This window comes from Felis catus, chromosome E2 (assembly GCF_018350175.1).
Source record: "Felis catus isolate Fca126 chromosome E2, F.catus_Fca126_mat1.0, whole genome shotgun sequence".
NCBI lineage: Eukaryota > Metazoa > Chordata > Mammalia > Carnivora > Felidae > Felis > Felis catus.
In genome coordinates, this window is record NC_058382.1 from 61,117,354 (window position 1) to 61,135,737 (window position 18,384).

Consider the following 18,384-nt stretch of genomic DNA (forward strand, 5'->3'; position numbering starts at 1 on the left):
GGTGCCCCACTTTTTCTTTTTTCTTTTTTTTAATGTTTATGTTTTGAGAGAGGGAGAGAGAGAAAGAGCATCAGTGGGGGAGGGTCAGAGAGAGGGAGACACAGAATCCGAAGCAGCTCCAGGCTCCGAGCTGTCGGCACAGAGCCCAACACAGAGCGTGAACTCACAAAGCGTGAGATTGTGACCTGAGCTGAAGTCGGACCCTCAACCGACTGAGCCGCCCAGGGGCCCCTGAAGATTTTGGGTTCTGATGCCAATCTGACTTTGGCGCTCATCGTCTGCGCCCATGTCTTCACACCTACCTTACGTGTAAGCCTGTAAACACAGTACGTGGTATCTTCACAGGAAACACTGCGCAGACCCTCATGCCCCATCCCCTCCCGAGTATGCTTGTGCCATCTGTCTGCGCTCCTGTCGCCCGCGCACAACTGCGCTCCTCACTGGGGGCGTCTGGCCCCTCTGGGAAACACGGCTCTCTGCTGACTGGTGCTGGTGTCTGTCTCCCTGCTCCTCGTGCTACAAACACCCCACACTGAGCACTGTCGGCGCGGCTCCTTCCGCAGCTAAGAGTCCCTTTAAAATTTACAGCCAGAAACGGAGTTACAAGAAACTGAGTGTAAATGCTTTTACAAATCTGATCGAACTTGACACTACACAGCCATTCACGAACATGCCCTCTTCTGTGCTGTAAACTCATCACGAAATTCGGCTGCGAGAGGGGAAGGGTGCTCTGCACATAACAGACTCCTGAGGAACAAGGTCAGGTTCCACAAAAAGTCAACAATCAGTGCTCAAACAGTCAGGTGGGAGCCCGAGACTCGCCCTGGGCAAAGCAGCGCACAGCGAAAGGACCGGAGTTGGAAGCCCCACGGCCCGGATAGTTCTGAAACCCAGAAATCACACGAGCCAAGTGCGATTCGTGAGTGTTCCTCAGGAGGAAGGAGCTACAGCTTTTGCCCAATTCTTAGAGAGTCCAGGACCCAAAAAAGGTTTTGACGGTGGTTTCTTCTTTCTACACAGCGCGGCACGTGTGAACGCCCAAACAAAGCACTGGAGGGACACTTTACTTTCCAAATCCAACTTCCGAATCAACTAAAAACTCACTAACAAACCCAGAGGAACGCAATTATATATTATAAATGACCAGACTTCTCTCTTATTAAATTTTTATTTTTTTTAACATTTATTTATTTTTGACAGAGACAGAGACAGAGCACGAGCAGGGGAGGGGCAGAGAGGGAGACACAGAATCTGAAGCAGCTCCAGGCTCCGAGCTGTCAGCACAGAGCCCGACACCGGGCTCGAACTCAGAGGCATGAGATCATGACCTGAGCTGAAGTCGGCAGCTCAACCCACTGAGCCCCTCAGGCTCTTTAACCCAGAAAAAACCATATCATAACCGAAGTCATGACTCACACTGTTCATATGCAATACTGTGAAATTTTTAAAAACTGAGATTTCCACTGAGAAAAATTCCAAAGCCCAAGTTCACAGTCCTGTGTCAAGGGGAAGAAGGATGTGAAACCACCTGTGGATCTGAAGGTTGGCTGTGCTGTGGAATGCAGACAAGACCGGAAAACAAGGCTGTCCTGTCTCTCTCCACAGTGAACTCGTCTCGGGACTCCTCTGTGTAAGTCAGCAGGTAGAGTGATCACGCACTCAAGCTAAAAGGGCGCAGACAACATACAGCGGACAGGGCGGCCTACCAACTTCGCGGGCACGCCAGCAAGGCTCTTGTGTGCACAGACCCCACCAAGCGTCCCCACCTTCCGGAAAGACTGTGTGGGTGAGACCGAGGCACGTCACCTTAGCAACAGCTCCAAACATACGTGCACCCAACACCGGCTGCTTTCTGAAAGCTGTAAACAGAGGACAATGGCATCAAAGTTCCAGATTAGGGCAAGGACCATCCACCCCCTGCCCTCTCTACCCTCCCCCAGCCTTACATCCCACTGAGAACACTGAGTGATTCCGCGTGTGCAAAGGTGCTTTTAATCCCCAAGGATGCGGAACACTGCATAATTACGTACCCACCGGAGGCACCTTCGTGCACAGACACACAGTGGCCACGGGACGGCAGTCTGTGGCAAAGGACACAGCTTTGGGCCCGGAGCAGCTATAGCCCTGGCAGGGATTTCTGGGCCTGGCTGACCCAGGTCGCTGGAGGGCCTCCTCCCCACAGGCCGAAGGTTCCAAGGTTCTTGTGACAAAGCAGGAAGTCACAACAAAACAGGAGAAAGGTGCGGCAGGCCTCCAGCCTCGGGAAATCAGGGAGAGTTTCCTGGTAAAGTCCAAGGTATGGGCCTCTGAACCCATTTCCATCTTTGGAAAACACAGTCCGTTTCATCTTACGGGAAGAAAACTTAGTAAATACTCCCCGGAGATCTGAAGACTGTGGAACTCAACCATTTGGTCTAGGATAAACCGCGGCATAAACAGGTGTGCCCGGGACCAGGCCTGCACACGGCCCGGCGGGAGTGACACGCCAAGAGTGAGGTGGGGCCGGACGCGGGAGAAACTGGCTTGGTTTCAAGCCAACTTGGTTCCGATCATAAATTTCCACCATCTCCGTCCGTCTTCCTCCAGCTTCTGATGTGCTGGGGAATGATCTGCTTTCTCCTTATTCCCTTCCTACCATATTCTTCAAGCAGCGGACAGAAAAGGAGGCGAATAAATCCACATGCACGGACTGACATCTTTAAGAGAAAAAAACAAACCTGGTATTTCACGCCGCGAACCCTGCTGTGGGCCGTACAGATACGCTTCTCCGTACAGGCGCCGCCGAAGCTCAACTCTCAATATCCCACGGAAACGCAACTGCGTGATCAAACGGAGATGTGAAAGTGTCCTGAGAATAATCCCTCTTCTGTCCACTGAGGACTGAAGACAAGTCCACGTCTTTCTGCGCAGGTACTGACCCCCACGCGGCAAAGGGGTGGAAGAAAGGAAGGAGGTGAAGGCAGGGAGGGCCTGCATCACGTGTCCTGAGAAAGGCGCCACAGGTGTGCTCTAGGACGCTGACCTCAGGACACAGGCACCGTGTGAGACTGAGCACTCATGTTCGTGGGCAGCTAAGTGCATTTTGCTGAAGCAACGTCCAAGTTCCTAAGCGGACAGAAACCAACACCCATGAACTCCAACACTGTTTTACAGGCCCAGCTATTCAAATGCATCTGTGGCAAATTCTTTCAAAGTAAAAACAACTCAGATTTGTCTTTCTAGGTGACCGTGCCCCTGTGTGTAGGCTGGGGGGAGGGGGGGAGTGGGGGAGACCCTGGCAGTGGAGGGACACCCGTGAGAAAACGCAAAGAAGCCGGCCAGCTGCGGCCCGAGGAAGAGTACTGCAGGGGCCTATGTGGTCCCCTCCCAGAGAAAACGGACAGAGAATCTCGTTCCCGAAGACTCGCTGTTCTGCCTCTTGGAGAGCTCCTCGAGCTCTGGGAAAGGAGCCCCGTGCTGCGAAGCGTCTCCCCACTCCTCCTCGGCCTCTCTGCCGGGTTCCCTGTCCAACGTGCTTCGTGCTCCTCTGCTGGCTGCTGGCAACAGGAGGCTGCGTCCGTGTTCCAAAGACCGGGGCGAGCTGGTGGCACGGAGGGAACGGAGGCCCTGGACGCTGCCGGCCGGGGAGAGCGCAGGCCCCTCACCATCCACTGCTTGGTGGCTCGAGGCCACCTGTCTCAGCCTCCTTGCCTGTCCTCCGGAAGGCTGGGGAGCATGGATGAGTGCTCCCCACTCTGGCAGCTGTACCGGGTGACGGTGCCCCCCTCCAATCCGTGTCTGGGATTTAACGATCCATTTCAAATTACATCTGCACAGCACTTTACTTCCAAACGTTATTTTATTCAGAGCCCCTAAGTAGTTTCAGTTGAACAGATGGCATTATTTCCACTTTACAAACAAGACAGGAGCTGAGGCGATCTGAGACACACTGTCACGGGGAGTGCCCAGCAGGCAGGACCCCCGACTGGGGACCCTCTCTCGGGGCCACAGGCCGGCTGGGGGTGAATGAGCTCCCAGGGAAAGACAGACAGATCTCATCCCCTTGGGGACAAAAAAAAAATCATTCCGTCTTTCACAATTACCCATGAATCAAGGAGTCTCACCTTCCCCTGTGTATAAGCTGCCTCGGTCCTGAAGAAAACCCTGGGTGTTTCTCGGCAAACGGGCCTACGGAGGCTCAACGAGACCTAAGGATAAGCAAGGCCAGGCCGGCCTGCTCGCCTGGGGAAGCTGGCAGGGGCCGCCACACAGGCAGAGTTCCCAAGTGTCAGGGTTAAAAATGAGGACAGGAAAGATGACTTTGGGAGCAGCATCCCTCATCAGTAACACATGAAAAGACAACGACGGACGAGGTAGGAAGTTGAACAACTTGAGAATTTTTGTCTTCACCTTGAAGTAAACACCAAATTGCATTTTCTCTGGTTTTGCTATAAGACTTCTCGTGGAAAATACCACTGAAAAGAGACAGTGAGAACAAGTGAAAGTCAGAGGAAAAACCACACACACACCCCCCATAATCCAAGCTAAAGTGACCAGGAACATGAAGCCTGGCCCCGGGCAGCCTGCCAGGTGACCACACACACTGACAAGCTACTTGAAGTGAACACAGGTGTCAGCACCAGGGCATAGAACCCTGTCAAGGTGACCACGAAATGAAGGTGTATAATGGCCACATTTGTGGAGGAGGAAAAAATGAATAGGAAGAAAATCCAAAGACAAAAGAGAGAGAGAGAGAGAGAGAGAGAGAGAGAGAGAGAGAGAAACATAAGTGAAAACAAACAGAAAGCCCAGTACAGTATGACACATGTTCACTGAGTCTGAAAGTAAGAGGGCGAAGAAATCCAGTTAGGAGACAAAGTCCATCAGATGGGAACAGGAAAGCTGAGAATCAGCGAAGGAAATCTAACACAAAAATCTGGAAAGATTCCAAGAGGAGAGAAGAGATGAACCACGCAAATACTGAGCAGGGCAGAGGCTGCTGCCTTAGCACGGGCACAGGCTTGGGGCCAACGCACAGCTCAGGAGGCAAAGTCAAGGAAACACGGCCAGAGGCCCCTTTCACAAGGAGAGGGTTCCAAACCTGTGCTCACGTGAAAAGCCTCCCCAGAAAGAGCAGGAGCTGACAGGGAAAATGGAGCTGGCACTACCAGAGGACAGGAGACGACCCCCCACCAAAAGTCAGAGTACACAAGATTCGTACACAGCAGTGAGCACACATGACACGTTCCGCCAACTCCCGTCAAGGACACAACAGACGGTCATGAGCACTGACCAGGCGCGGACCCACAGAGCACGTCGAAACCCTCTGAAAGGATCACTTCTTGCCCCTCAGTGCAACTTAAGACACGGGAAGGCAGGACCAGGAAACACCTTAACTCTGAGAATTAAGAAATGTGCTTCTAAGGACAAGGACCAAGGACAAACTCAGAGGAGTGGTGATTAAAAATCTTCAAAACAAGGAACGACATATCGCTACACAGTAAATTTGGAAATCCAGGTAAAGTAGCTCTCAGAGGAAAATATACTTATTTCCAGAAGGCATCCCCAAAGAGGTTTTAAAAATCAGAATAGGGGCGCCTGGCTGGCTCAGTTAGTTGAACGTCCAACTTTGGCTCAGGTCACGATCTCGCAGTTCACGAGTTCGAGCCCCACGTCGGGCTCTGTGCTGACAGCTCGGAGCCTGGAGCCTGCTTCGGATTCTGTGTCTCCTCCTCTCTGCCCCTCCCCTGCTCACACTTGCTCTCTCTTTCTCTCTCAAAAAAATAAATAAACGTTAAAAAAAATTCTTTTTATATCACAATGGGCAGGGGGGGCACCTGGATGGCTCAGTTGGTTAAGCGTCCAACTTCGACTTGGGTCATGATCTCACAGTTTGGAAGTTTGAGCCCCACGTCGGGCTCTGAGCTGACAGCACACAGAGCCTGCCTGGGATTCTCTTTCTCCCTCTCTCTCTCTGCTTCACCCCCACCCCGCTTGTGCTCTCCCCCCCCTCAAAATAAATATTAAAAAAAATCAGAATATATCCAAAAACATAAAAGGAAAATATGATGAGGAACACAAAATAAAACACATAATAGAGACTGAACAAAGTAAAGACAGCTTTTTATTTTAATGATCCATAAAAGAGCCGAGCTGAAGTAGACAGGACAAGCTAAATGGTGGAATAGGACAGTAATAAGGCAAGTCAGAAAGGAAGGACTTTCTGGTCAGCGGGAGGGAAAGCAGAGGGTGAAAAGAAGTGGCTGGCCTACCGGAGGTGACCGTGGGCCACACCCGGGCCAGACCCTGGCTGGGGCTAAACAATGGACCCACAGAACGCCTCTCCACACCGGAATATCAGAGGGGATAGGAAAGTGACAGGGTTTTATAAAACTAATAAATATACATCATACATTCAAGTGAATGAGGATCCATAGACACGCATACACTAAATAGGCAATATGTACTAAGATTTACTGCAGGAATCGGGTTCCAGGGTTCTGAGGGCAGGTGGGGCGCGGCTCGTCTCAAGGTCTGTCGGCAGGTGGAATCCAGCCGCTCACGCTCCCTGGGCTGACTGTGGTCTGTAAACACATGGGCAGACCCCTTCACGGGGACACCTAAGCCAGAGTCTGAGGAACAGCACAGCCGCCTACCCCAGGTGACCCACCACACACATGTACACATACATGCACGGAAACACCGCAGAGAAAGGTTTCTGGGCAGTGAAAATGTCATGTTTTAGGTTTTACCTTTGGCCGTGTTTCCTAATTTTCCAAAATGTGGATTACTGCTTCAACAATAAAGGCTATTTTTAAAAAGAGAAAACAGGTGACCATGAACATGCCCACCTTATCACTGCTATTAGGAAAAGAGTATTCAGCGATTCACCTGCAAGCATGAGGCCAGTCAGCTGCAGGTATCTCCTAAAAGGTCTGTTGCCAGACTGAGGAAGTGCCCTTGCATTTGCAGAGTTTTATCATAAATGGGCATGAGATTTTGTCAAATGCTTTTTTTTTTTTTTTTTTTTGCGGGGGCAGGGCAATCTTTAGAGATAATCTCATGGTTTTTCTCTTTTATTATGTCAATATGGTATATTACATTGATTTTTGAATGTTAAACCAAATTTGAATTCTGAGATAAATCCACTTGTCACGAAGTAGGACTACCCTTTTGTGTTGCTGAATTTGCTACAAAGTAAGGACTTTTACAGCCACATTTGTGTGGACGTGGGCCTACACCTTCTTGTCCCGTCCTCTCTCTCTGACTGTGCACACCCTCCCGTGCTGTGGAGGACCTGAGTATAACTGGCATCCCTTTCCTTCTTTAATGGATGGTATAAATCAACAGTGAGGCCAGGTGGGACTAGAGGTTTCTACGTGTCAAGAACTACAATTAAATATTCAATTTCTTTAATAGATACAGGGCTACTCAGGTGATCTATTTCTTCTTGAGTGAGCTTAGGTAATTTGTGTCTTGTAAGGAATTCATTCATTTCATCTAAATTGTCAAATTTATTGACATAAAGTTAATAAAATTCCTTTATCCCTTTAATGGCTATAGGATCATCGTGATAGTCCCTCTCTCATACCTGCGCCTGAAAAAGTTATGTCCTTTTTTTCCCTGATTTGTTTGGCTAAAGGTCGATCAGTTTTATTTATCTTTTCAAAGAACCAACTTTGGAGTTCATTAGTTTTTCTCTATTGCTTTTTTAAAAACTATCATTTTGATCGATGAAACAAGCAGAAGACATTCCACCCCCATTCATGTGAAAAAGTGAGCACGCTAAGACAGAAAGACTTCGCCAACCTAATAAAGGCAATCTACTGAAACTCAGGAGGTGAGGACTTCACAGTGAAAGATGAAGCCTTCCCTCTCAGACTGAACAAGGCAAGAAAGCCCACTCTCAACACTTCTGTCCAGCATGCAGGACCTGGACGGTACAGGAAGACAAGAAAGAAACGGGTATACAGAATGGGAAAAGGAAATGCGTCTTTACTCACATTGGCATAAACATCTATGTAGACCATTCTACAAAATCTATTTTTTAAAAAACTACAATAAGTAACATTTGGCAAAGTTCCAAGATGTGTCCCTATTTTAAAATATGAATTGTATTTCAGGACACCTGGGTGGCTCAGTTGGTTAAGCGTCCGATTTTGGCTCGGGTCAGGATCTCGTGGTTTGTGAGTTCAAGCCCCGAACCTGGCTCTGTGCTGACAGCTCAGAGCCTGAAGCCTGCCTGGGATTCTGTGTCTCCCTCTCTCTCTGCCCCTCCCCTGCTCATGCTGTCTCTCAAAAATGAATAAATGTTTTTTAAAAAATTTGAAATATCCATTGTATCTCTATGCATCACCAACAAACAAGAGGACACCGAAATTGAAAAAACAATACATTCAGGCGCTGGCTCAGTCGGTTGAGCATCCGACGCTTGATTTTGGCTCAGGTCATGATCTCACAGTTGTGGGACTGAGCCTCATGTTGGGCTCTGCGCCGAGCCAGGGGCCTGCTTGGGATTCTCTCTCTCTGCCCCTCCCCTACTCACGCTTGTTCACGTGTGCGCTCTCTCTCAAAATAAATAAACTTCAAAGGAAAAAACACAATACACTGAGTAATGTGCCAAATTGCTGAATCACTATACTGTATACATGAAAGTAGTATAACACTGTAATTAAAAAAATACAGTCACAACAGCACCCCCAAAATGAATTACTTAGGGATGAAATGTGTGCAAGACCTCCCTCAATAAACATAAGATTCCCTGCTAACATGTCAGTTCTCCCCAAATTAATTTACACATTCAACACCATCTCAATCAAATTCCCATCTCTTGGGGCGCCTGGGTGGCACAGTCGGTTGGGCGTCCGACTTCAGCCAGGTCACGATCTCGCGGTCCGTGAGTTCGAGCCCCGCGTCGGGCTCTGGGCTGATGGCTCAGAGCCTGGAGCCTGTTTCCGATTCTGTGTCTCCCTCTCTCTCTGCCCCACCCCCGTTCATGCTCTGTCTCTCTCTGTCCCAAAAATAAGTAAACGTTGAAAAAAAAAAAAATTCCCATCTCTTTTTTGTAGTACGTGACGAGCATATTCTGAAGTATACCATGCAAATGAAGGCCCACATGGGAAGCCGGACCCTACAGTTCCGGACTTCCTATGAGGCTACAGTAATCAAGACAGCGTGACACTGACACGCAGACCGATGGAAGAGAACAGAGTCCAGAAACAGACTCTCACATACACACACTTCTCAAGAAAAGTAAAGCAACTGAGCGGGAAACGGGAAACCATAATCTCGTCAGCAGGTGGAGCTGGAATAACTTGGATGCCCCCACGCAGAAGCAGCAGGGCGAGGAGGCTTTAACCTTGCCTCACACGAAAATGATCTCAAAACGGATTAGAAAACTGAATCCAAGAACCAGAACTACATAACTTCTAGAAAATGTAAGAGAAAATTTTTGTGACGTTAGGTCAGACAAAAAGTGGAAAGCAGCTAAGAAAAAACACCTGTTGGACTTCAATAAAAACTTGTGCTCTTCAAAGACACTGAATTAAATGAAAAGTCAAGCCACAAACTGGGAGAAAGTATTTGCACAAGAAAAATCTGGTGATGCACTTGTGTCTGAAATACACAAAGAATGCTCAGTAACATTTTATTAAATAGACAAAAATAAATAAATATGCATGGATACTTCACCAAACAAGATATATAGAAGATCCCCCCCACCCCGCCCCGCAAAACCAAAAAATAACCTGCAACATTTGTCATTAGGGAAGGGAAAGGAAGTCCACAAGGGACACCACTAGAAATCCACTTAGAACGGCCAGATTACAGAGACTAACCACACCAGGGACAGTGAGGAAACACAGCCAATGGACTCTCATTCACCCTTGGTGGGATCAAGGTACTTCGTGTACAGTCACTTTGAAACAGTTTGGCAGGTTCCTAAAAAACTAAACGTTTCCCTGCCACGTGATCCAGAAATCCCAGTCCCAAGTATTTGCCAGAGAGAAAGTAAAGCATAGAGCCACGTACAGTGCTTTGTATGTAATTATTCATAGCAGCTTTTTTGTAATAGCTAAAAATTGGAAACTGTGCAAATGTCTATCAACTACTGATTAGACAAACATGTGACATATGCATCCAACGGCAGAGTGTGCTAAGTGAAAGAAACCATTCATATTATATTGTAGAAAAAGAAAGCCTACAACGACAAGGTCCAGCAGTGGTGCCCTGGGTCCAGGGACCCAGGAAGGTGTTGGCTACAAACGGGCACTTCCCAGGGCGATGGAGAAGTTCTATGTCACGGCTGTGGTGCTGGGAACGGGACTCACTGGTGTTAAAACCTACCACACTCTACACTTTGCGTATGAAACCGTTGCATTTTGTAACACTTAAGTTATGTCTCCATAAAGCTCCCAGAAAGAGGGGCTGAGGAGGTAAGAGCGACAAGGAGGACCGTCTCTTTAAGAGGACTTCTGCCATAAGGGGAGCAAAGAAATGGGGTGGCAGTTGGTGGTAAAAGGGGGGTTGGGGTTTTTTTTGGAAAGAAGGGGGAAGGACAGCAAGTTTGCACGCTGATGAGGGGGCACCTCACACTCACCCCTCCAAAAGCAAGTCTGGGGGAGAGGAGTCGGGAAGGGAGGTACTCGTGCCCTGTGGGGCAGCGGCTGTGGCAGGAGCAGGCAAAGGGCAACTCCGGTGCGTGCCGGGCACACGGACGGCCAATGGGACGTGCGCACGGCTTCTCCAGAAGGATTTGTCAGCGTGGTTCCCGTGGCCATGTCAGCTGGGCCGGAGTCTGACCAGCGCAGGGCTGGGAAGGGGCCACCTGCTCACGACCAAGTTAAACAGCTGATCCTCGTTTGTATGCAGATGCGGTCCCTGCTCACACAGGGTCACGCCCGACTTTCTAATGAAGCGTCTGATAGACTCTCTTTAATGTGTCTCTAAGTTGAACCCTGGACATCTGGGTTCTCTGTTTTTGCCATTATAAACAATACTCCATGGACATCCTTATTCTTGTTATGTGTCCATAGGTACACGTGCCCCGAGCACCACACGGTATGGGATTCCATGACAGGAAATGTCTAGAAAAGGCAAAGCCATAGGGACAGAAAGTAGGTGGGTGGCCTGCTCAGGGTGGGGAGGGGGTGAGCAGTGCTGGCCACAGGCCACGGGTTTCTTTCCGAGGGGACGAAAGCACCGTGAAGCGGAGTGTGAGTGGGGTGTGGTGTTATCTGCGAACCCACGGAAGACCCTCAACGGGGCTACTGTGCAGTATGCAGGGGGGATTTCAACAAGGCTGACACCTGCTTCCAACAACCTGGACCTGGTGCCCGAGGGATGGACTGTGGTTGGAAGGAATGGGCGTCACGATGAGGGCGGGGGGGGGGGGGGGGGGGGGGCGGCGGCACGTGCCGCACCCAAGCCAGGGTCAAAGCCAGGTGTCCAGACCCAGTGAAGATCTTTTCCACCTCTTGCCGGCAGGCAGCACACCTCGGCGTGGCCCCGGAGAAACGTGCTCATTCTGTGGTCAGTGGGCACGGGGGCACCTCCTGGGCACAGAGGGGGCATGTCAAGGAAGCTTCCGCACTGTCAGGCCGCTTGGCAAACGCCACTCCAGGAGCAGCCGCACCTCCCTCCTGTGCAGCCCCCACGTCCTCGGGAGGCCCGTGGCCGCCTCTCGCCCAGTCGCGCCCAGGCTTCGGCAGAAAAGCGTCCTGGGGCCCTGGTCAACGTGGCTTCCACCTGCTCCTGGGAACATGTGTCGCCAGCCTGCACGTGGCGCTATCCTCACGGCCACGGCGCCTCCAGCACCACCTCTGCCACCGTCTCTTCCGCGCAGTGGCACGTTTCGGCAAAGGGGACCATTACACCAATACTGTTTTTAAAGTCACATATTTCATGAAAGGGGTATACATTTTAAAGACCTAAATATTAACTGTACAGGGTCTATTTTGTTCATCCTAATAACATGGATGTAAAATTGTAACACAAGGCAAAGGCTGTCAGGAAAAGTCATCACAAATGAACACTGTCCAGGCAACTGGATGGACCCAGTCGCGTATTTATGTAATGTCACATTTCCAAGAAGCAGACCCCCAGACATGACACTACAGCCCTCAGCACGGAGACACCAAACACGAGACCAGCCACTGAGGGGGAGGCAGGGACTACCCGCGCCTGGGGCAGCAAGCCGTGTGGGGCAGAGCTGGGGCGGGGAAGCCCCACGCCGGCCCAGCGGCACCCCTGCCAGGGCCCCGGCCATCCGCTCGGCCAGCAGCGTCACTTTAGTGCACGGGGCAGGGCGGGGAGCTTTGGAAGAACTGTGGCTCCTTCCGAGGCACAAGTCTTCACAAAGTGGTCCTACATGTGAGAAACGCTGCATTAGGAAAACAAATGTCCTCGGGGCATCTGGGGAGCTCAGCCGGTTAAGCGTCTACCTTCGGCTCAGGTCGTGATCTCATGGTTTGGGAGCTGGAGCCCCATGTCAGGCTCTCTGCCGTCAGCGCAAAGCCTGCTTGAGATCGTCTGTCCCCCCCGCCCCTCCCCCTCCCTCCCTCTCTCTCTCAAAAATAAACTTAAAAAATTTTTAAAAAGAAAGAAGAAAAAGGTCCTTGTTGAAGCACAGTATCTCACCCTGCAATTCGAAAAGCCTCCTCTTCGTCCTCACTCTCGATTTGAGAAAGGATGCTCCGAGACCATCAATATTCTCCCCAAATACAATCTCAGGGAGCAGCGCCGTGTGAAGCTGGCCAGTCACCTGCACCGGCAACCCCACGGCAGGCAAAACATGGGGACCCTCACGAGGCCAGGAGATGTCAAGGTGTGCCGAGCGGTCCCCTGCTCCTCCCAGATGGGCCCTGGCGAGGCTGCAGCCACCAGACGCGGTTCCCTGTGGACGCTGGATCATCAAAGCGTGCGGATGCCGTGCTGCTCTGCAATGTCCTGTGCTGAAAAAGAGTCCCCCCGCCCCCCCCCAAAAGAAAGAGTCCCCAGAGGCGGAGGGGGGCAGGGGCAGATCCTCCAAGCCCAAGGAGTGGCTCATGGTGACGTGCCGGACACGCGTGAGGATCTAAGGAACTATTGGAACAACAGGTGTTTTTACCCAAAAAAACATCGGAAAAGGTCGAGATGTTGCCAAGTCTTCCCGCACAGACAGTCGCGGGTCTCAGGAGGGGAAGGGGCAGGGGACCCTCGTCCCTGTGCCACCACCCCCCGGCCCCCAGATGTCCCCATGAGGGCCGAAGACACGGGAGCCATCATCCCAGACTAACGTCTCATCAGCCAGGCTGTTTTGCTTAAAAGATCCAACCAGGGCTAACAAGAATTCTGTGAAAATGTCAAATTATCACCCGTGGCGAGCTTCGCCTCAGTACGAGCTCTGTGTGCTGCTTCTGAAAGCTTTCTTTTCCAGCTACGACAATAAACTCAGAACCAGACCCACTAATCACAAGTGTTATACGTAACAAGATGTTTTAAAACCAGAAGTTTTATTCCGCTGATCCACAAAGTAAGAACCCAAGATGCTTCGCTGTTCCTTTACCTTGGAGAGGGCAGACATATAGCGAGGGGGGCAGCAGGTTCCTGAACACCTGGTGCCTGGTGGGTGGGCACCTATTTACAGGCAGCAACCCTCCTGCAGAGCTTCTGGGGGGTGGGTGGGAACCAGGAAGTAACCCCATGACACGAGTAAAGAGAAAACATCTTCCCGCTGGGGAGACGGGGGCTCGGGACTGGAAGTCAACAGAAACCAGAGGAAAACCCAGGGCCTCTCCCTGGAATGCCTCCCCAAGCGCTGGGAACCGAAGAGCTGGACGCCTGGTGAGCAGGGCAGGTGCACAGAAGAAAGAGGAGAAACGCACCCGATGGCCTTGGCCCAGAGCCGCGCTCGCTCGGGAGGGCCGCCTCACGTCGCACCCGTGGGAGAAGAGAGTGGACAACTGCGAGAGCATTCTGAAAACTTCACCACCAACCGCCACTTTTCCCGACAAAGGACAGTATTTCTATTCTCAAATTTATAATCCGTATCTTTTAAAAAATGCAACATTTATAGATTGCAAACAATGAACAGTCTGTTCTGGATTTTTAAAAGTTATTTATCACTGATTCTCGACAGTCCGAAGGAGACATCTTTTGTCAAGGGGGAAGGGGAAAGTTCCCTTTGTGACAGGTGTCTTTCTCTGTCATCACTGAATGAGGGACGCTGGACAGCAGCTGGCCGTGCCATGCGGCCGGATGCACACACTACTGGCTCCGACAGCAGCTCTTTCAGAAGGTTCTAGTCCAATTCTATGGACCCCCTGAAAGGATGGAGCTCCTCCCCCAGGAGACTCGGGGCTGGTGGGGTCGGCTCCTGGCCAACCCCAACTGTCATGGGGATCGGCGGGCTGCTCCCTCAGGACGACAGATTCCACTGCTGACAGTTCAACATCCACGTTTGACACCTTTTATTCTAGAAACATACTGCAAGATAACCCCAGGGCAGAGATGGGAGTGAGGATGAGGATGTGGGAATAACGACGGGGGCGGGTGGTGGGCGGAGGGTGACGGGAGTGGTGCTGCAACGAGCCGAGCCTACGTGCACGCGCCTCCGAAGGGCAGGGTGGCTGCCGGGATGGACAGTCTTTGTCTACCCAGGACTCCTCTCCGACCAACAGCCCTGCTGGTGAAGGCAGCACCATGCTATCAAGGAAGAGAGAGAAACCGCTGACCACGTGTCCTGACTGGCTGGCATCTCGGGGGGGGCACCGAGCAGCAGGCCAGGCAGGGTGAGGACAGACACGAGTCCCGTGCAGGGCCGGCAGGAACGTAAAGTGGTGCGGCTGCCACCGAAACATCACGGCGGATCCTCAACAAAGTGAGTATGAAACTATGCCAGTAGGTCCAGCAATCCCCCTTCTGGGAACACACCCCAAAGAAATGAACGCAGGGTCTCAAAGAGATGTCTGCACCCGCACAGTCACATCAGCGTTACTCACGACAGCCAAGACATGGAAGCAACTCAACCATCCATCCACAGATGAATGGATAAAGATGCTGTGTTTACACACAATGGGGTGTTATTCAGCCTGCAAAGGAAAGGATATCCTGACACCTGCTTTAACAAGGATGAAACTTACGGACATCATGCTCAGTGGCATAAGCCAGATAAAGACAAATACTGTGTGATTCCACTTCTTTTTTTAGTATTTATTTTTGAGAGAGTGTGCGTGTGCGCATGTGCTCACAAGCAGGGGAGGCAGAGAGAATTTCAAGCAGACTCTGTGCTGTGAGCGTGGAACCTGACATGGGGCTCGAACTCACCAAACCGTGAGATCATGACCTGAGCCAAAATCAAGAGTCAGACACTCAACCGACTGAGCCCCCCAGGCGCCCCTGTGTGATTCCACTTCTAAGAGGCCCCTAGAGGAATCAGATCCATACAGACAAGACAGAGATGGGGTGACAACAGGCCATCCATGATTGAGGCCATCACAGCCCATCCCAACCGGGCCTCCTTCCCCCGACAGGATAACCCCCTCCTGGCCTGGCCTCCCCTCGGCCCGATCAGAGCAGGAGAAGCGCCCACACCGCGGCCCTGGGGCCCCAGGCTCCCAGCAAGCCAAGAGGGGGCTGTGCCTGTCACACAGTAAACCAGGGGACCTTGCTGCTGGAGAGGAGCAACGGCGGGCCGCTGTGCTCAGCCCCTCCCGGACCACCGTTCCCTGGAGTGCCCAAAGCAATGCTCAGGAGCAGAGTGGTTTCCACCTGGATGTGGGGGTCTAGGAGGGGAGCTTCTGGACCAGGGGCCGCAGGTGAGCAGGTCAGAGGACAGAACATGGAGCATGCAAGCCAAGCAGAGTTCAAGGCGGGGGGGGGGGGGGGGGGGACCTGGGAGAGGCACTGCCACCCTCCACTCCTGCAGGCCTGCTGCCAGGACACCCACCTCTCCAGGCGGCCGGAGGGCGGGCTGCTCCGTTCAGGGAACACCCTTCCTTTCTCTTGGCCTTTCTTGTAAACAACACTAAGATCAAAGGGATGAAAGTATGAAGTCCTTCAAAACACAAACCAGGTGCCATCACTGCACTCACTTTCTGAAAGCTGTCCTTAAAAACCGTTCTGTGAGCACGACCTTTTCCTTTAATGAAACCACTTCTCACTATCACGGGGCCTCCCGGGACTCCTCCAGGCCACACGCTGCAGGTTCTATGTCCCCAAGCACCACCAGCAGCGTCCACATGTACAGCTTGAGGACCCAGAGAGACTGGCTCCCTCACTGGTTTTAACAATGGAGAAACGAGGGGCGCCTGGGTGATGGCTCAGTCGGTTAAGAGTCTGACTTCAGCTCAGGTCATGATCTCAAGGTCCACGAGTTCGAGCCCCGTGTCGGGCTCTGTGCTGACAGCTCAAGAGCCTGGAGCCTGCTTCAGATCTGTGTCTCCCTGTCTCTGCTCCTCCCCTGCTTGTGCTCTGTCTCTCTCACTCTCAAAAACTCAGTAAATGTTTAAAAAAAAAAAAAAAAAAAAAGACAGACAATGGAGAAACTGAGACCACAGATGAAACTTTTAACACAATGTTATGGCCAAAGGTGTGGCCATTTCCAAGGCCAGGGCTGCAGCGTGCGCCCTTACGGGCCTGACCTTCATGAGCAGTGCAGACAGGGAGCCGCTAGGTGAGCCCTGCCCTGTGCAGCCCACAGCAGGTGCACACCCCTAGCAGGACCGAGTGCTACGTGTGTGAGTGCGCACAGCTCAGCGACAGGGCCAAGAGCAACGCAGACGATGTCTCTGCTACCGGAACCCAATGTGCACAGCAGGTTACTCATCACACATGGGAACGACCCCTGCACGGCCTTCCTCCTTCATGGTTACACGGGCCTTACTCACAGGTTCTGTTCAAAGTGGGTTCAGAAAAATAAAGAACACACACAAAACCAAAACTTTTGAGCTAAGATTTTGCCATCTGGCCAACAGGAAATCTACACATATATTCTCCAAAGGAAGGAGCCAGGCGGTTCCAGAGGTTTCCTTGCTGGGAGGCCAGCCCCAGTGACTCTGAGCTGGCTCTGTAAACAATGCACACTCGTCCAGCACGCATCCTGGCATCCGGAAAGAAAACTCGTGTCTTGGAGATTACATATACTCCCAAGCCAGAGAAGGTGAAATGGAGAGCAGGCCGCTGGCAGAGGGCCATGTCTTCCGTCACCTTCACCACGGCTTCGACGGCCCTGACCCAGGGCGCCTCCTGCAGCCAACCACAGAGAGGGTTCCACAGCCACCAGCGTGCTGTCCTGGGCCGGGATGGCCCTTGTGGCAGACAGCAGAGGGCCACGCGACAGTCACGGGACATCATTCACCTTGTGCCAGTAACCCTCACATATCTCGCTTCAAGACTCAGTTTCAGGGGTGTCTGGGTGTCTCAGTCAGTTGAGCATCTGACTCTTCATCTCGGCTCAGGTCATGATCTCAGGTTTCTGGGTTCAAACCTCACGTCGGGCTCTGCACTGACAGCATGGGGCCTGCTTGGGAATCTCTCTCTCTGCCCCTCCTCTGCTTGTGCTCTCTCTCAAAATAAATAAAATTTTTTAAAAAAGATTCAGTTTCAGCTTTAGTGTTTTGTTTTTTGGCTTAAGATTCTGCAACGTTACTCATTGCCATTTTAATGTCTGTTAGTAAAGGACACCTAGTTCAGTAAAGACCCAGATGCCATCAACTGCATCTTGCGACAGAGGGTTCAAATATGACACAGGAGACTGGTGGCTTCAGCCCTGCCCACTCGGCCCAAGTGAAGCCACAGGCGGAAGTGATGTCACTCTGCTGGACCGTCACCAGTCGGCCCACGAAGGAGAAGGGCATCGACACCATCAGGCCCAAGTCCTTTGCCCGGAGCCCGTTTCTGCCACATCTACGTTACCAGTTACTTACTGAGCAAAGCTGTCCTCTGCTTCAAAACATTCCAGAGACTTTAGCCAATCACTGCCAATGTCCTCATCTAAAGGATGGCTCCAGGAAACAATCTCAAAAGCAAGACCACAGACGTACCCCCTTGTCCTCCACACAGGACGGGTGTCTCTACAAACCAATGCCCGATGCAGACAGCTCAAGAATCCTGTTTTATTTTTAGTGAAGACCAAACCAGATCCCCACGGAAGCCACTTTCCATACGCTCCAACTGCTGCAACCACACAGTGAGAGGGTGACTCCTCGGACCCAGCAGAGTCCCTGGGCTGTGCCTGGCAGCAGCCATGGGCCTCTCGTTCAGCTCCTGCCTCTTTGCCGAGGTCTGGCTTTCTCGGCTGTTCTGGCTAATCCTATGCTCTGAGCCTTGGCTGCTGGCCACAGCAGTTATTAATGGCACTTGAGATTCTTCCACACCTGCCTCTCTGCCTTCTCCACACGGCACCTGCAGCTGGAACCTGACTCCCGG

General features: G+C 51.6%; 1 protein-coding gene across 24 annotated transcripts in view; it reads right to left on the reverse strand.

The window, feature by feature from the left end:
* Positions 1 to 18,384, reverse strand: part of ANKRD11 (ankyrin repeat domain 11) — a 178,631-nt gene that overhangs the window by 53,271 nt on the left and 106,976 nt on the right. For 2 of the 24 annotated variants that reach the window (XM_045046557.1, XM_045046556.1), the window contains one exon: positions 12,616 to 14,661. The exons of 21 other annotated variants lie outside the window; for them this stretch is intronic. The gene's annotated coding sequence lies outside the window, so the exon portion shown is untranslated. Of the gene's footprint in view, positions 1 to 12,615; positions 15,189 to 18,384 lie in introns of those variants that run through there. One more of the 24 variants, XM_045046559.1, reaches the window with a different exon arrangement.